Source organism: Lissotriton vulgaris, unplaced genomic scaffold, assembly GCF_964263255.1.
Source record: "Lissotriton vulgaris unplaced genomic scaffold, aLisVul1.2 SCAFFOLD_241, whole genome shotgun sequence".
Lineage (NCBI taxonomy): Eukaryota > Metazoa > Chordata > Amphibia > Caudata > Salamandridae > Lissotriton > Lissotriton vulgaris.
The window spans coordinates 1,877,429-1,896,202 of record NW_028252742.1 but is presented as its reverse complement, the minus strand read 5'-3'; the positions used below and the strand labels follow the sequence as shown (position 1 = coordinate 1,896,202).

The 18,774-nt window shown below is 47.3% G+C and overlaps 1 protein-coding gene across 4 annotated transcripts in view; it reads right to left on the bottom strand.

The window, feature by feature from the left end:
* Window positions 1-18,774, bottom strand: part of LOC147662040 (uncharacterized) — a 253,861-nt gene that overhangs the window by 179,055 nt on the left and 56,032 nt on the right. The window lies entirely within an intron of this gene.

Genomic DNA, 18,774 nt, shown 5'->3' with positions numbered 1-18,774 from the left:
CGCAGTGGCTTCGGTTTGAATTGGCGCCGGGCACCGGGGGAAGGATAGCCCCTATTAACAGTTGGTATCTTCGAAATCCTAAGACTCGCAGTGAGCTTGTAAAGGCTGTGGATCATTATTTCCGGGAGAATGAAGGTTCGGTTTCTTCCCCGATATCGCTCTGGGAGGCTTTCAAGACTGTCCTTAGGGGCCAAGCTCTCTCGTTAATTGCTGGAGTTAAGCAGTAGAAGGAGGAGGATGTGGTAAGGGTAGAGACGGAGATAGCTGATTTGGAACTGGAACTAGAACAAGAGGTGACCCGCTCTAGACTGCAAGTCCTGCAATTGAAACAGCTGGAATATAGAACGTTGGTAACGGATGGTCGAAGGCCCTCAGTTGGGAACAGCAGGGGCGTCTCTATGATGTTGGAGACAAGGCGGGCAAATTAATTGCATGGTTAGATAGGAAAGATAGAGCTAGTCGTGTGGTGCCTGAAATCGAGATGGAGAATGGGGTTCTGAACACTGACCCGCAAGAGATAGTGGCATGTTTCGCCGATCATTTTCACACTGTGTACTCTTCCGTGTCAGATAGGCCGGAGGAGGACTCTTGCTTTCTGTTGCGAGATATTGCACTCCCGAGCCTTTCTGAGGCGGACCGAGACCTCATGGACTGTAAAATCACTGCGGATGAGGTAGCATTAGCTATGCGTTCCCTACTCTCGGGTAAAGCGATGGGTCCCAACGGTCTCCCGATTATGCTTTACAAGCTTCGTCCGGACAAGATTGCTCCGTATTTAAGAGACATGTTCCTGGAGTCCCGAGATCGTGGTCTCCTCCCCCGCGATCAGCGGTTGGCATTGATAGTGGTAATACATAAAGAAGGGAAACCAAGGAATAAGTGTGCTTCGTATCGACCGATTTCACTGTTAAATGCCGAACCTAAAATTCTGGCCAAGCTGCTGGCTAATAGACTGATCCAGGTCGTTAGTGAACTAGTCCATCCGGATCAGTCTGGTTTTATCCCGCACAGGAATACGGCGTTGAACCTTAGGCGTCTGCACGGGGCTACCGCGAGGGACGCGACGCTGCGTGAGCCGGCCATTTTGGCGTCGCTGGATGCCACTATGTCGTTCTATACGGTGGAATGGCCGTATTTGTGGGCAGTGTTGGCTAAATTTGGCTTCGGGTCGGATTTCATTAGCTGGGTGCGGCTTCTCTATGCGGATTCTCTCGCCCAGATAGTGGTTAATGGACGCGTCTCTGCGCCATTTTGTCTTGGGCGGGGTACTCGCCAGGATTGCCCGCTGTCTCCTCTTTTGTTCGCGTTGGCCCTAGAGCCTCTCGCAGCTTGGATCCGTTGGGAGCCCTCAATGAGGGGTATTCAGTGGTCTCCGCAGTTCGAAGATCGCATCTCATTATATGCGGATGACATCTTGCTTTACTTGACTTCTCCAAGGAAATCTTTGATAGTACTATGTGATATTTTGGCTTCCTTCAGTAGAAACTCTGGCTTGCTTATCAACTGGGCGAAATCCTATCTTTATGTTCTTTGTGGTGATGCTCCGATCCTACCGCGTAACTGCCCCATCCAGATAGCGCAAGAGGGGTTCAAATATCTCGGGATCTATGTTTCGATGGACCCCGTGGTTCGATATGAAAAGAACCTTCTCCCTCCTTTGAGTCGGTTGAAGCAAGATGTTGCGGGCTGGCGGAAGCTCCCGCTGTCACTGCTCGGGAGAGCGGCTCTTTTCAAGATGATGTCTCTCCCTCGTTTTCTATATGCCCTTCAGAACACACTTGATATTGTTCCAGCTAGTTACTTTCGTGAAGTTGAGAGTCTGCAAAGGAAATTGTTGTGGGATGGCAGACCTCGTATTGCGCTGGCCAAGTTAACGCTTCCGTAGTATGATGGGGGCATTGCTCTCCCAGACATTAAAAGATATTATTGGGCGTCGCAGTTAGGAGCCATCAACCACGGTATGTATGGCCCTGAGTTAAATCCTGGTTTCGCCATGGATAGGTGGCTACTGCCCGGCGGCAATTATTAAAGAGCGTTATATTCTAAATCTGTGGTAAAGACTCTGACGGGGCCGACGAGAACGGCTGTACGGATCTGGCAAGATGCTACTAGTTTGTTAGGGTGGAAGGATCGTTTGACCTTGGCGACCCCGCTTTTCAGCTCCGATAGGTTTGGTAAATTGTGCAACACTAAGGGGTTCGACAAGTGGGATCTCATTGGTATCTCCAAGGTGGGCGACCTCTGGGTTAAGGGACAAGTGAAATTGTTTGCGGCCTTGCAGACTGAGTTTGAACTGGGAGGGACGGAGTACTTCCGTTATGCTCAGGTCTGTCATGCTCTAATGTCAGTCTTCCCAGAAGAGGAGGAAATACCGGAATCTACCCCGTTGGAGGACCGTGTGTTGGATGGCCATATCCCAGATAGTACCATCTCCCTGGTGTATAAAAAACTGATTAACCACAGGGCGGACCTTCTGTCGCAATTACGATATCAATGGACCCGTGACGGCCTTGAGCTTCATGATGAAGACTGGCAATCGGCGATCTCCTCACCGAAGGAGGTCGCGATTCCGGCACGACTCAGATTAGTTCAGCTCAAGATATTGCATAGGGTCTATGTCACGGGTCCCCGTCTGGTCGGATGGGTTTTTCCGAGGAGGATCTGTGTCAACAGGGTTGTGGACAGCAGGGGACGTTCCGCCACATCATCTGGGAGTGTCGGAAAGTCACTGATTATTGGAGTAAGATACACGAGGTGATGCAGGAGGTTACAGGTGTGGCTCTCTTGCCAGAGGCCAGGCACTGCCTGTTGAATGTTTGGGAGGCCACGGATCATAATGTAGCACAGACCCAGTGGGTGACTCTAGGGGCCATGATTGCTAAACGGAACATTGCACAGTCGTGGGGGTCCCAGAGGCCTCCTACTCTTGAGGTGTGGATGGAAAACATGGATTGGTGCATGTTCAGGGAAAAACTGTATATTTGGCTCGGGGTCGCCCCAGAAAATGGCATAAGGTTTGGGGTCCCTGGAATCGATATAGAGGGGACATATGTGTACTACCAGCGACTGCAGTTCTGGATGTCCCGCTTTACCCCTTATTGTTCTTGATTTCTTTCAGGTTACTGCTGCTACCTCTTCTCCTCCCCCCCCTTCCCCAATCAGTGCGTTGATTATTGTAATGTCTACTGAAATGTCGCACTGCCCTCGTACAGTCTATGCACTTTTGTATTTTGTTGATGCCTTGCTTTGTTTTTTCTTTCTTTAATAAAAAGAATTTAAAAAAAAAAAAAGAGAGCATGGCAGTTTATTAAGAGTTGATTTAGGAAATAAAATATCAGCATTTTGAGCAATTTTAGAGGTGACAGGTGACATGGGTTCTGTCCGTAACCATAGATGTTTTGAGAGCTCTGTTTGTCTCAGATACTGCCAGTACCCAGAATCCATAGTACTGAAGACCAGCCTATCATTGTGGGGATTATGTTTCACTTCAATGAGAAAATAAAGGATTTGAGAAAGTCAGCAGCCCGGCAGAGGTTACCTCACGGCAGCTAAATGTGCACCCAGGAGTCCCGTTTGTCTTTATTTCCAGTTTACAAACCCTGCGATTTTTGTGATGGGCTTATTGGCAAGACTTGTGCTGACATAGAGGCCTCGGCTGAAACCTTCAAACGGCACCTCCAGGGATTCCGACGAGAATGAGAGCCATGCATTAGGCCACAAAGCTCCAAGGTGCATGATTGTCCGGTGAGGGAAGGACTGGGCGCCCACGTGACCTGGGCACTTCAGTGTGGTGGGGTGACGTTACTCCACCTCTGCTCACAATTGTCTGGAACTGACTGGAGATGTGTTAAAGCTATGCTGTTCAGTGATATTTTGCAGCCAGTGCCCCGCCAAAGCTGTGCAAGTCTGCTGTTTGCTCATGAATGAACACATGCCATGAGTCGCGTTTTTTTTGCGCGCTTTGAGGTGTGAACGGTTGCTGAACCCCTTGCTCTTCTGTCAACTGGTTTTTTCAGGCTTATTTTTTGTAGCAATAATTTTTGTTCTAAATTGTAAATTGGGACTGACCCCTCCTATGTTTTTATCGACGTGTCTGATGCGCTTCATAGTTATGGCAACTAGAGACCCGAGATGCTGCTTTTAGTGGTAGGAAATGGCCGGTCTCTAAGAAGAACACCTGGAAGCATAACAGCATTTCATCGGAATAAAAATGCTTGCTTTTGTGATAGCCGTTTATGTACACTTTACTGATTAAAATCTAAGACAAAGGGAAAAAACTGTTGTGCGATAAACACAAAACATAAACAAGTCCGGGAGTGGTGCGAGCGCCGACCTAAAACCAAAGGCCTTTGCGCGCCGCTGCTGGCCTTTCACTGTTTGTGAGGGGCCGCGAAAGTTAAAAGAGTACTCCTGCATGCAAAGCATTTGCCTTGCGGGAGCGAGCGCGATAAATGCAAACAGATGGTGCCGCTGCTCGCTCCTGCAAGTCAAACGCTAAGCATGCACGAGTACTCATTGGAAACATTGCAAAACAAGCATGGGTTTCCAAAAACTACAGAGCGATGCCAAGAGGTCCCTCTAAGCAGCACTTGCGTGCTGCATAGGCGAGACCTAAAAAATGAACATTATGGTGTTTAACCTCTCAGAAGGAAAGCGCATATAAGAGAAGACTAAAGAAGAAGTCTTGCCCAAAAGTAACGCATATAGAGAAAGGGCTCATTGGTCCGAGGCCTACATTTCCTCATGATTGCTCAACCCGGAGGTACCTGTATGAAGTTTTTCGATCATCCTGGCTTCCATGTTGGATGATATAGTGGAAACAGATCACACACTGGATCTCTTTGTGCTACAAACAGTACTGACCAACAAAAATTTTGTTTTTAGAATACTTCATTGATTTGAAGTGTTTAAACAATGGTGACCCTGGTGTGCAGCATTTGATGTGCGACCTATGTTGTAGAAGGCAAGGTTTGACAGCTTGAGTAGTTTGGCCAATATTCACCTTCTCGCAAGGGCACTTGATGAAATAAACTTCATTTAATTATCCATTATGGTATTTATTGTCTCTCTTGTGGCACGTGAATAAGTTGAGTTGGTACTTGTGAGCTAGACTTATCTATTTATTGGATCAACACAAGTGATTAAAATATGGTAGAATGCCTCTCTGTAAATAGGTAAACATGTGTTTTTACTTGTTACATGTCTTTTTCTGTAGGTATGTTCTTTCTTGTCTTTCTTTTTGTCTTGAGAAGGCCAGAACTTTACATGGTTGAACTGTGTCAACTTTAATTACAGAGGAATCTTTTTCCAAAAATACTTTTTTGTGCCAATTGAGTTGATTGACATGGTGTAAAGAAAAACGTAATCTCCAATTAAGTCCTGGTTTACATGCCTGAATAAATCAGGTTTCCAATGGCAATTGAAAGTTTCATTGTGAATTACATATTGTTTGTTAATTGAGCTTCTTTACATACAGCCTTTTTTTATCACAAAGCAAACTGGGACAGAGGTCCAGCATACCTTCAGATACTGACACCTCACTACATCCTACCAGAGACCTTTGCTGAAGCTCTTCTATCACGGTTCAATAAACAAACCTTCAAGACGAAGATTCTATGTCAGGACCGGAGGCTCCGATTATGCTTCTCATTTTCTTAACTGAAAATTCTCAGCAGCCAATCATAAAGTAAAAAATAAAATAAACACTACAATACCCATAAACCTTAGTGGGTATCACATGACAACCAGAGTAGATCCCTATATAAGGAGCAAAAGAGAATACCACATCCTCTTTCTTTGCTGCTCCGCAGCCAGTTAAGTGCAATTACTTTCTCTGTCTTGTATTTGCTAATTTGTACTGCATGTCTAATTGTTTCATGCTTACCAGCTGTTTATTGATGGTTGTGCTGTGTGCAGACTAGCGTCTGTTGCCTGTTTAGTGCGCACGTCTCGCGTTGCAGCTGGCTCTTTGCAGCTCTTCCTTTGAGATTGTGCCGCTTATTTGTTGCGTTTATTGAGCGATTCAGCTCTGGTGTTGCTGCCTGTGTGAGCGCTTCGTGTATTGAGTCTTTGCTAGTCTGCAGAGGTGACGCGTTTTCAGCGTTCTTTCCCTGCTTTTGAGAGCGGTTTACGCTCCGGGGGATTTCTCTTTGCCAATCCGAGTCTGTCCTGTTTTCTTAGGAGCGCTTCCAGCCTCCTGTGACCAGGCGCTTTGTGCCCACGTCTGCACCCGGTGGAGTGGGAGACTCGGGGGGAGAGGATGCGCGTCGTTCCGACGCGTAGTCCTCTTTAACTGTTGATTGATGATTGACAGGCCCTTTGACGCATGCGCGGTGGCCATTTTTTTCCCGATTTCGAGGCAAAATCGGGTTGAGAGTGCGCGGGAGCAGCGCAAACTTTGTGCTCTTTACCCACAAGTCTGTCAACACCCCCAGTGACGTTCATTTAATTTTAATTGTGATTTGGGCAGTATACTAGTGCATAGGCTTTGCATTGAGTGGTATTTCTGGACTAACCCTCCCTCCTCATTCTACAGTTTGTTGCACACGTGGGGTCTTGTGCCTTTGTGTTTTAGTGGCTTGCTTGGAGTCCACCACTCCCCTTATTTCAATGTCACGCTTTTAAGTGCGTCTAGTGTGATTTTCACTTGACCGGACAGTGCATATTAGCTCCAGTTTCCTCTTGTGGGTATATTTTCTGACACTCCTTTGTGTCGCTATGGCGGATTATTATTATGAGGAAGAATATTATGAGGAAGACCCTTCTGGGTCATTGGAGCATGAGCTTGTCGAAGCTCTTGATGTAGGAGTGCAGCACTCCGTTAATAAGGCCATGGTCAAAGCCATGGAACAATTGAAACGCCATTTGTGTAATTATGCATTACAACAAGGTTGGCTTTCAGGTTCCAAATCCGATTCTTCCAAGGGTTCTCAGAATCCTCATTCTTCAGATTTCCCAAACTTGCTAAGACTTTAGCCTCAGATCACTCCTATGATTCTTCGTCCAAGGCCACTCCTTCCAGTTCAACTCTTAAGGATGATGCTTCTTCCTCCTCTGACACTGCGTCTGAACCGGAGGCCTTTCCTACCCCAGCTAAGAAACGACGCAAAGAACGTTTTGTTGATGCTCCTTCCCATCCCAATTTGCTTAACTTTGACCCCGCTGAAATTGTTCATTCTAACTCCTCCTCCTGGCTCCCCTCTACTGAGGTTGCTGACTATGTTCAGTTCCGCCTGCGGCAGGCCTTTGATAAGGATGTCCATGCACGCTTGCACTCAGAATGCCCCAGACCGGATCTGGCAGACAAAGTAGCGGATACGCCAGACGTGGATCCTTCCATGCTCACCTATCTCAAGAAATACACGAAGGACCCTAAAAAAGGGATTGATCGTGCATGGCAATCCTGTCGGGATAAGTTACTGGATTTGATCAGTCCATTAACAAAAATTTAGGATTTGGGTTTTAAGGCTAAGACCATGGGCCAGATCATTTATCCTGATGATTTGATTGGATGGGCTCAGTGGGCCATCTGTCTCTTAGGCAATGCTAACTGTGCCATGTCATGTGAGCGCCATCGCTCTTTTCTTTTAAAGCTCGACCCAAAGTTGGCTGAATTGTCAACATCTGAATCGGGCCCTTTAGCACAAGGCCTCCTTTATGGTCAGCCTTTTTTGAAAGAGTTGACTAAGTTTGTCGCTACTTTCAGTGGCCTTGAAAAGCACAGGGTTCCTTAAAGCGGGCATTTCGGACGGTTTTTGGCCAGGCCAGACAAAATAGATGGCGGTTGTTCGGCCGCGGATACCAGCAAGGCGCCCAGCGGGGTTATTCTTCCCAACGTGGAAGGTATCAGAACTCTAACTCCTCCGCCTCCTTCTACCAAACACGTGTATCCCGTAACAGCAACAAGAAAGTTCGATATGGAGGACACCAAGGAGGTCAACGTGATGCCGCTGCTTCAGGTGAGCCTGATTCCTTTTTCAGAGGTTCAATTGGGGGGCCGAATCCAGTATTTTCTCAACAATTGGCAAAAGATCTCGCAAGATGCGTGGATCCAGAATTCGGTGCAGGGTTACAGGATAGTTTTTTCATTCCCCCTCACAGGCTCTTCCACCTCGTCCCATGCTATTTTCCCCTTCAAGATCAGATGCTCATTTGCAGCAAGATCGAGTCTCTGCTTCAGAAAGGGGCCATAGTACAGATGTCTCGTCACCCTCAGGGCTTTGTCAGCAACGTCTTCCTAGTTCAGAAGAAGGGGGTGGATCCAGGCTTGTTTTAAATCTCAAGGAGTTCAATGGATGGGTTGTATATTGTCACTTGAAGATGGAGGGGATCCATCTTCTTCGTGATCTTCTTCAGGAACGGGGACTGGATGGTCCGCCTGGATCTGAAAGATGCCTATCTGTCAGTGCCCATTTACGGACCACATCAACGTTTTCTTCAGTTCCAATGGCAGGGAATCTGGTACGAGTACAAAGTCCTCCCTTTCGGCCTCTTGTCAGCCCCTTGGTGCTTCAGGAAGCTACTGAGGCCTGTAGTCATAGTTCTTCGAGCCCAGGGGGTTCGCCTCATAATTTATCTGGACGACGTCCTCATTATGAGCCAGTGTCCTCGCCTACTAATGCAGCATCTTGCCTGGACCATAGATCTATTGCAGAATCTGGGTTTCCTGGTCAATCCTCAGAAGTCAATGTTGATTCCAACTCAGTCTATCGAGTTCCTGGGCTTTCTGGTCAACTCCATCTCTTGTCAACTCCTCTTGTCTAATGAGAAAATCAGATGGATCAAGAGAGAGTTGAGGTTGATTTTGAATAAGCAGACTGTGTCCTTGAGGTCTGTAGCCCGGGTCGTCGGGTTGTTAGCGTCTTCTATTCAAGCGATCTTCCCTGGTCCCCTTCATTACCGAGCACTTCAAAGGCTCAAGATTCGACATCTGCAGAAAGGCCTCAAGTATTCAGATCAGATCCCTCTCTCAGAGGAGGCGAGGTGGGAAATGTTATGGTGGCTCGAACATGTGGAGTCGTGGAACGGTCGAGCCCTATTCGGCGCCACTCCGGAGGTAGTGATCGAGTCCGATGCCAGTCAGTGGGGTTGGGGAGGCCGGTACGGTCAAGTCTCCACGGGCGGCCGTTGGTCTCCAGAGGAATTGGATCTCCACTTCAATTGTCTGGAGCTTTTGGCGGGCTCCTTTGCGATTCGGTGCCTCTCGCCCCGTCAGACAAATTGTTGCATCCTTCTCAGCATGGACAACATGTCTGCGGTTCGTTATGTGAACAAGTTGGGCAGGACCAGGTCCCGACTTCTAGCGGAAATTGCAAAGGACTTTTGGCACTTTTGACTTCAGAACAAATTGCTTGTAATGGTGGAGTATCTTTCAGAGTGCAGCAACCAAGTTGCCGATTGGAATTCCGGACAACATTCAGCGATTGGAGGCTTCACCCTCGAGGGTTCCGATTGTTGACCAAGATGTGGGGTCCTTGCCAGATCGATCTGTTTGCCTCCAAACTCAACAAACAGATTCCAGCGTTCTTCAGTTGGCGTGCGGATCCAGAGGCTCTGGCCACGGATGCTTTTCTGCTGGTGTGGCCTCCAGCTCTTTGTTATGCGTTTCCTCTGTTTGTGATGATTCCGAGGGTCCTGGCCCGAACCAGGTGTTATCGTTCAGAGTTGATTCTGATCACTCCTCTCTGGAGGGCTCTGGCGTGGTTCCCGGCCCTTTTGGAAATGTCATGTGCGATTCCGGTCCTTCTTCCCCAGAGGTGGAATCTGTTGTTAGACCCTCTCAAGTCTCAGCACCCGTTGATAACATCAGGTCAACTCATGCTAGTCGCTTGGCGAATTTTGGGGATCCCTGGAAAGTGCCAGGCCTTTCACGAGACGCTACCAGATTTATCAGCGAGGCTTGGTCGTCCAACACACACAAGCGTTATGCTACAGCATGGAAACGATGGTGTGATTGGTGCTCTCAACGGGAGGTGGATCCCATTACAGCAGATGTCTCCTTGGTAGTAAACATTCTTGCATCTCTAGCCGCTTCAGGTCTTGCTTATCGCACTGTCAATAATTTCTGGTTGGCCATCTCGGCAGGTCACCTACCCATTGCAAGCAAACCTCTTGGTGAACATCCTTTATTGTGTAAATTGCTCAGAGGTATCCGGTTGGTTAAACCACCATGTTCTAAATACTCAGAGCTTTGGGATGTCTCCATTGTCCTTCGTTTCTTAGATTCCTGGCCTGTAAACCAATGTTTGTCTCGTAAACAGCTTTCTGCCAAGCTCGTTATGCTACTTTGTCTAGTTTCCTGCAAACGAGTGTCTGATATTCGCGCTCTAGACTTAGCGGGTCGCCGATTCACTCCAGAGGGTGTTACTTTTTTGGTCACCAGACGCACTAAATGTAATACCTCCTCTGTCACTTATCCTGCATTTCCTGACAATCCAAAATTGTGTGTGGTACAATGTATCCGAGACTATGAGGTGAGTACTGCAGGTTTTCGCCAAGATATGGCGGGTCAATTGTTGATTGCTCTGCAGAAACCTTTTCGCCCAGTGACCCCAGCTACACTGAGAAGATGGGTGAGTTGGCTCATGGGTGAAGCTGGTATTGATGTCTCCAAATTTGGTGCTCATTCTGCTCGTGGTGCTATGGCATCCAAGGCTTTTTCTGTGGGAGTCAGTTTACTAGACATAATGAATGCAGCTGATTGGTCCTCTGATTCTACATTTAAAACGTTTTATTATAAATCTATTGTCAATGTTGCATCTGTTGTGGTGGCACAGCTTTGAACAAGCATAATCGGAGCCTCCGGTCCGGACATAGAATTCAAAATTTGCGAACAATTGTGACAAGAATTTTCAATTCTATTTAGGACACAGAGGCGAGGATTATCCCACCCGTAAATCAGTACTGTAATGTCTGATTTGAATTGTTTGTATACTGCAATGTATATTTGTGCCGTTTTATACCCTTCCCTTATGTTTTGACTCTTCTTGGGAGTGTGGTATTATGGCTTTATCTCTCACTTTCACATTCTGATCTCAAGTAAAGTTTGCTGCCCTTCACCTTTGAAGAGGATATTCGTCGTCTCCGAGAGGATGCTGTTTTTGTTGACGCTAACTTCAAGTTTACGTTGCTGCCCGTTAGCCTGAGTATTTCCTTAGGATGGATTCTTCTTTCCGGTTGTTACCAGATGTCAGACTGTATTTATTTCTGGACTTAACTGCTATTTTTACACAAAGAAAGAGGATGTAGTATTCTCTTATGCTCCTTATATATGGGTCTACTCTATGGTTGTCATGTGATACCCACTAAGGTTTATGGGTATTGTAGTGTTTATTTTGTTTTTTACTTCATGATTGGCTGCTGAGAATTTTCAGTAAAGAAAATGAGAAGCATAATCCTCGCCTCAGTGTCCTTAATAGAAATGAAAATTCTTGTCACAAATGTTCTCAAATTTTTAATTCTGGAACACCCTTAACCACACCTTACCAGTGGAACTTGTCCTTATTAGGTTTAGGAAACTCCTGAAACTGAAGTCTTCACACTTGCTTTTAACTGAGAGCAACATAAAATAAGGTGTGCAGGTAAGGAAACTGGGTGAATGATTACTTTCTGTGCCCAATTTGACAGTAACTTCCCTTTCCAAGGTGTAGACACCATTTCCTTAAATTCAGTGCTCTGAAGATACAGAAAGGCAACACATTGTTTTAGAAAACTCAGAAATAAATGATCTGTTGAGTGAAATGATTCATACTATGAAATGGTGAGCTATTCTTATGCATCCCTGGTCAAAATGCTCATTTCATCGAGATTGTAGTGGTTTAGGTTCTAAATGTTTTCCACACTAACCAATCCTGTCAAGGGAGGTGGCCTGTGTACCTCAAAATATCATTTCACATTTTGAATTAGCTTATAAATATCATGGGATAGTTGACATGCTTCCCAGCCAGGGCACTGGCTACAAAGACATTTCCCCTCAATTCATCAGCGAGACTTGCTGTTTTGCATGGGACACTTGGATAACATTCCATGAACTGATCTTTACTCTACGAGGCAGACAACCTCTGACAGATGCCCACTGGCTCGTACTTTGAGGTTCAATGCTCGGAGTCCATTTAATTTAGCAAACACAAGCTTTGTTTTTTTTATGTTTCTGTAACAATATGGGGGTGTCCAGAAATGCGGAATGTGATCAAGATGAAAAGACAATACGGACAAACTCTGCCTTTAACCAATTGTACCCTCTACAGAACCCCAACACAAACGCAGACTCGCAATCAGAACTCTGGCCCTTTAATGAAGATTGGGATTACCCATGGGAGGAGTCACGTCAGGACACGGAGACGTCATATACGGCACAGAACGTATCAGGAGTGTGCTTGTTCACCGAGGAGGAGGAGACGGAGAAACGGAGCGGAGTTGGAGAAGACAGCGAAGCGGAGCAGAGTGAGGAGAGACGAGACGAGAACAGAGCCGGAGGCACGAGAGGGACGACTGAGGAAGAGAAGCCAGGAGGCCACCGATACTACGAGCCGCCCAGCCATACACCCGCGGGAGGTGTATGGCTCCGCCAGGTACGTGACAAAGTCCGGGGCTGGGTCACGAGCAGAACTACCCGTATGGACGTACCCTGAGGCAACCCTATCTGGTCCTGGTGCCCCTTTCCCTGAGCACAATTTCCTTCCTCCCCTCACTACGGCGTTTCAGTAACCAGGTGCACGGTTAGGGTAGTCCTCACTCCTTTTCCCTATAGGTATTAAAACCATTGGGGCAGTCCACTGACACTTGCTATCTTTCTTTTCCACTGGGCATTGACACAAACAACACGACGGAGGTTGACGAGCCTGTCCCGCGACGGAGACTCGACAGGGACCATCGCGCCTCCGCTGCGGAGTCTGGGATCAGGAAGGCAGCTAGAAGCCGATCTCCGAGGGGGAAGACAACAGCAAAGAAGAAGAGTTCGGACACTTTGTACTCTAAAATAAATCCTTTGAAAACTAGGATCAGTGTATTGCCTATTCCTCCCGCAGCCCTAACAGTGGTGGAGAATGCGGGCATAGGCACCATCTGTGGAGAGAAGATGGAAACCGTAGTGCAACAACTAGTGAAAGGACAAGAGCGAATCGAGTGGGTATTAGAGCAACACTTGGCTTCAGCACAAGCTGACAGAGAAGCTATAAAAAAAGCGTTTGAGGAAAAACCTGATCAAGCCTGGGTCGACACTAGTAATAGAGGAGGAGCCACGGAGAGGACAATAACACATGGAACACCATCAGTTTCCCTGCAGAAATATCGGTCAGGTGAAGATCCGGATTCCTTCTTATTAAATTTTGAAAGGGCCGCCAGAGCCTCTGGATGGCCCGTAGCAAAATGGCCATTTTTTTTGGCGCCGCTTTTAGGGGGAGAAGCACAGGCAGCTTACCAAGTGGCCAATCCCAATGGGAACACCCCATACAATGAGGTAAAAAGAATAATTCTCGACCATCTGGGGCTAGATCCCGAAGCATATAGGATAAGGTTTCGAAGGGAAAGAGGTTCAGTAGGAGAAAACCCCAAGACTTTGTTTGTGAGACTTAAAATGGCAGCAGACAAATGGCTCACCCCCGCGACGAGTAGCAAGGAAGAAATACTCGACCGTATTTACTTAGAACAGTTTCTAGAGGCACTCCCCTATGCCACCCAAAAGTGGCTAAGGCAGCACCATAATTTAACCACTGCTCAAGCGGTCGAAATGGCTTCATCTTTTTCACGGGCTCAGCCGAAAGGTTTTCCCTTTGAACCAGATCGGGAGCGAAAAGCTATGATAAGACCTGAAAAACCTACTGCAAAAGGAAAGGAAATGACACGCCCTAGAACATGGAGAACGGAAAACACCATCCCTTCAGGTCCACAATGCTTTGACTGTGGACAGTGGGGACACATTGCAAGAATGTGCCCGAGAAAGAGAAATGAAGAAGAACCGATGGAGGTTGGTTACCTCCCCAAAGCGGTCATGTTTTCGGCGGAGATGGGCGGAACATTTAGAGTAAGTGTCACAGCAAATGGGTACCCTCTCTTAGCGCTATTAGATTCAGGTTGTCGCCAATCAGTAATCAAAGCATCTTACGTCCATCCAGAACAGTACGTCTCAAAAGGGGTGGTTAACATAAAGTGCGTCCATGGGGATGTAAAACCCTATCCAATTGCCAACATTGTTATAAAGTCCACTTTAGGGACTACTCCTGAAGTCCGAGTGGGGGTAATGGAAAGTCTGCCGGAAGATCTGATAATAGGAACGGACAATCCAGCTTTCCTAAATATGTTTAGAGATAAACTAGCAGATACAACGGGGCTTCCCTATAAAACTAATACGGGACCAAGGGAAACGCCCAACCCTGACTGCCTACGGTTGGTAAAATTAACTAAAAATGCATGCTCTCCCACAAAAGGTTCAGTCAAGGCAGCCGGGTACGATCTATATAGCGCATACGACTATATATTGCCCAGTAAAGAAAAAACTCTAGTTAAAACAGACTTACAAATTGCAGTTCCCCCGGGGTCCTACGGCCGAATCGCTCCTAGGTCGGGTTTAGCCGCCAAATATTTTATTGACGTAGGAGCAGGAGTTATAGATGAAGATTATAGAGGTAATGTGAATATCCTCCTCTTTAATTTTGGAACTGAGACTTTTAAAGTCAATAAAGGTGACCGGGTGGCTCAATTAATTTGCGAGAGCATAGCGTCTACCACATTGTCCGAAGTAAACAGCCTGGAAGACACTGATAGGGGGACAGGAGCTTTCGGATCCACTGGGGTACGCGGTGAACCTGTACATGCAATATTCCCTCATGATCCGTGGGTCTTAGACAAAAGCTTTAAATTTGCTCAAATCAGTGACCCAACTCTGATGAATTCGTGGGAACAGGCACACCAGAGGGACATAGGCTCCAAAAGTTTTCCCGGCTTCATCATAAAAGATGACCTGCTGTACAGAGTTGGGAAGGAGGGGGCCCCGGCTCAGCTTCTTGTACCGGTGTCATTCAGGGAGCAGGTTCTTTTTTTTGCTCATAGCCACCTGGTCTCCGGACACACCGGTGCTGAAAAGACGACCCAAAATGTGCTCAGACAGTTTTTTTGGCCCGGGATACATAGAGATACTGAGTCCTATTGCCGTAAGTGTGACATTTGTCAACGAATGAATATGGTCAGACCCCCTGCCGTCCCTTTGCAACCATTACAGATTATTGGGAAACCTTTTGAGAGGGTCGGGATGGATCTTATAGGCCCATTACCCAAAACTAAAAAGGGGTTTCAACACATTTTGGTCGTAGTCGACTATGCCACCAGGTTTCCGGAAGCATTTCCCTGGTCAGCTGCCAACTCTAAACAAGTGGGGGATAAAATGATTGAACTGTTTAGTAGGGTAGGGTTCCCGAAAGAAATCCTAACGGACCAGGGTACTCCCTTCGTCTCCAAGCTGATGCAGGAAATTTGTGGTACCTTGAACATCCACCAGCTCCGTACCTCTGTTTACCATCCTCAGACGGACGGACTGGTGGAACGTTACAACCGTACCCTTAAATCGACTCTCCGGAAAATGATGGAAGTTAGTGGGTCTGACTGGGACAAAATGCTACCATTGGCTTTATACGCAATTAGGGCCCAGAAACAGAGTAGTATGGGGGCCTCTGCTTTTGAACTTCTCTACGGCCGCCAACCCTGCTCGTTACTTGAAATGACCAGGGATGCGTGGGTGAATGAACAGTCTGAGGAGGTCGCCACTACCCTTGATTACGCCACGGCCTTGAATCTAAGCTTGCTAAATTAAGAGAACTGGCGGGGGACCATCTTGCGGCCAGCCAGACAATCCAGAAAAAGACGTATGATAAGGGGAAAAAGTGGAGACAACTAAAGGTGGACGACTGGGCCTTGGTTCTACTACCTTCCTCCTCCAATAAGTTCAAGGCGGAGTGGATGGGCCCATATAGGGTTTCGGCTGTCATAGGGCGTACTAGCTATAAACTGCAGATCGCTCCAAACAAACACCAGTCATATCATATCAACCTTTTGAAGAAATGGCTGGGGCCGCCCCCTGCCGCTGTTCACTTAGCGGACAATTCGAGATCTGAGAGCTCCACCATTGACATGCTGGTTCAAAATGATGAACTGCGAGGACAGCAACAAATGGAACTGAAAGCCACTCTAAATAATTTTACGGACGTCTTTTCCAGCCAACCAGGGAGAACTTCTCTGGCAGAACATTGTATCGATACCCCACCAGAAAAAAAAGTGAGGATCAAACCGTACAGAGTCCCCGAGGCCAGGAGAGCGGCTATCAAGGCTGAGGTGGAGGAGATGCTCCGGCTGGGTGTAATCCAGCCATCCAAGAGTGATTGGTCTAGCCCCATCGTAATGGTTCCTAAACCGGACGGCAGTCGCCGTTTTTACATGGACTTTCGGGCTCTGAACGATATATCTCTGTTCTATGCATACCCCATTCCAAGAGTGGACGAATTGATTGAGATTGAGAGGCTGGGCAATGCTAAATACATTTCTACCCTTGATTTGACGAAAGGGTATTGGCAGGTGCCCCTGCGTCAGGAGGATATGAAAAAAACGGCATTTTCGACTGAAGATGGTCATTTTGAGTTTACAGTCTTGCCATTTGGCCTCCACGGGGCGCCAGCAACGTTCCAACGTTTAATGAACAGAGTCCTAGCTGGGTTGAATGACTTTACGTCCGCCTATCTAGATGACATCGTCATCTACAGTCCAGATTGGCGGTCGCATCTGAATCATCTGGCCTCTGTTTTGGAGACATTAAGGGTTGCTGGCCTAACAGTGAACGCCAAAAAGTGTAAATTGGCCTTCCAAAAGGTTAAATATCTTGGCTATGTGCTGGGACATGGAATGATTGAGCCACAAATAGAGAAGGTGAGGGCTATTTCTGACACCCCTTTCCCAGCAACTAGGAGGGAAATGAGATCTTTTTTGGGACTTGTCGGATACTATAGGAGGTTCATCCCACAGTTTGCTGACATAGCCGCACCCCTTACGGATGCACTGAAAGATAAGGGGAAGCCGTCTACTCCGGTGCATCCTACTGAGCGGATGCAGGAGGCCTTTTGCACATTGAAGTCCATCATTACGTCAACACCTGTATTATCTTCTCCGGATTTTTCTCGCCCATTTTCGTTGCACACAGATGCATCGGATTACGGGATTGGAGCGGTGCTTTCGCAAATAGGACCTGATGGGCTTGATCACCCAATTTTGTACGTAAGCAGAAAACTCTTCCCCAGGGAATTAAAGTACGCTACCATTGAAAAAGAATGTCTGGCGATCAAGTGGGCCATCGAGAAACTTGCTTATTACCTAGAGGGGAGACATTTTGATCTATTTACCGACCATGCTCCACTGCTGTGGATGGCCCGCAATAAATCAAATAATGCGAGGGTGCTTAGATGGTTTTTGTCTCTACAACCATTCTCATTTTCTGTCCATCATCGGAAGGGTATCGAAAATGTAGGGGCCGATTTCTTGTCACGTCATCCACTCACCGATCGTGAGTGTCTGGAGGGGGAGATATGTAACAATATGGGGGTGTCCAGAAATGCGGAATGTGATCAAGATGAAAAGACAATACGGACAAACTCTGCCTTTAACCAATTGTACCCTCTACAGAACCCCGACACAAACGCAGACTCGCAATCAGAACTCTGGCCCTTTAATGAAGATTGGGATTACCCATGGGAGGAGTCACGTCAGGACACAGAGACGTCATATACGGCACAGAACGTATCAGGAGTGTGCTTGTTCACCGAGGAGGAGGAGACGGAGAAACGGAGCGGAGTTGGAGAAGACAGCGAAGCGGAGCAGAGTGAGGAGAGACGAGACGAGACGAGAACAGAGCCGGAGGCACGAGAGGGACGACTGAGGAAGAGAAGCCAGGAGGCCACCGATACTACGAGCCGCCCAGCCATACACCCGCGGGAGGTGTATGGCTCCGCCAGGTACGTGACAAAGTCTGGGGCTGGGTCACGAGCAGAACTACCCGTACGGACGTACCCTGAGGCAACCCTATCTGGTCCTGGTGCCCCTTTCCCTGAGCACAATTTCCTTCCTCCCCTCACTACGGCGTTTCAGTAACCAGGTGCACGGTTAGGGTAGTCCTCACTCCTTTTGCCTATAGGTATTAAAACCATTGGGGCAGTCCACTGACACTTGCTATCTTTCTTTTCCACTGGGCATTGACACAAACGACACGACGGAGGTTGACGAGCCTGTCCCGCGACGGAGACTCGACAGGGACAATCGCGCCTCAGCTGCGGAGTCTGGGATCAGGAAGGCAGCTAGAAGCCGATCTCCGAGGGGGAAGACAACAGCAAAGAAGAAGAGTTCGGACACGTTGTACTCTAAAATAAATCCTTTGAAAACTAGGATCAGTGTATTGCCTATTCCTCCCGCAGCCCTAACAGTTTCCTGAAACAGCTCCCAGATATCCAGTTTGATATAGGCATAGCAAAACGTTTTCTAATGTTTCCTTTTTCAGGCGGGATTGATTGTAATGCTTGGACAACATAAGACATAACATAAGACTACGCCATACTCCCTGAAAGGGATAGGGCCTCATAGATAATTACTTCACCTATCCCCATCTATGACATCACACTCTCCACCAGCATATTTCACAGGAAGGCCAGAGGGCTGAGTTCCAAGTTAATTGGTACCAAGAATGTCTGTGAATATAGTAGAGCACCTATGTTTTAACACGATCCAACATCACAATTAAAAAACACT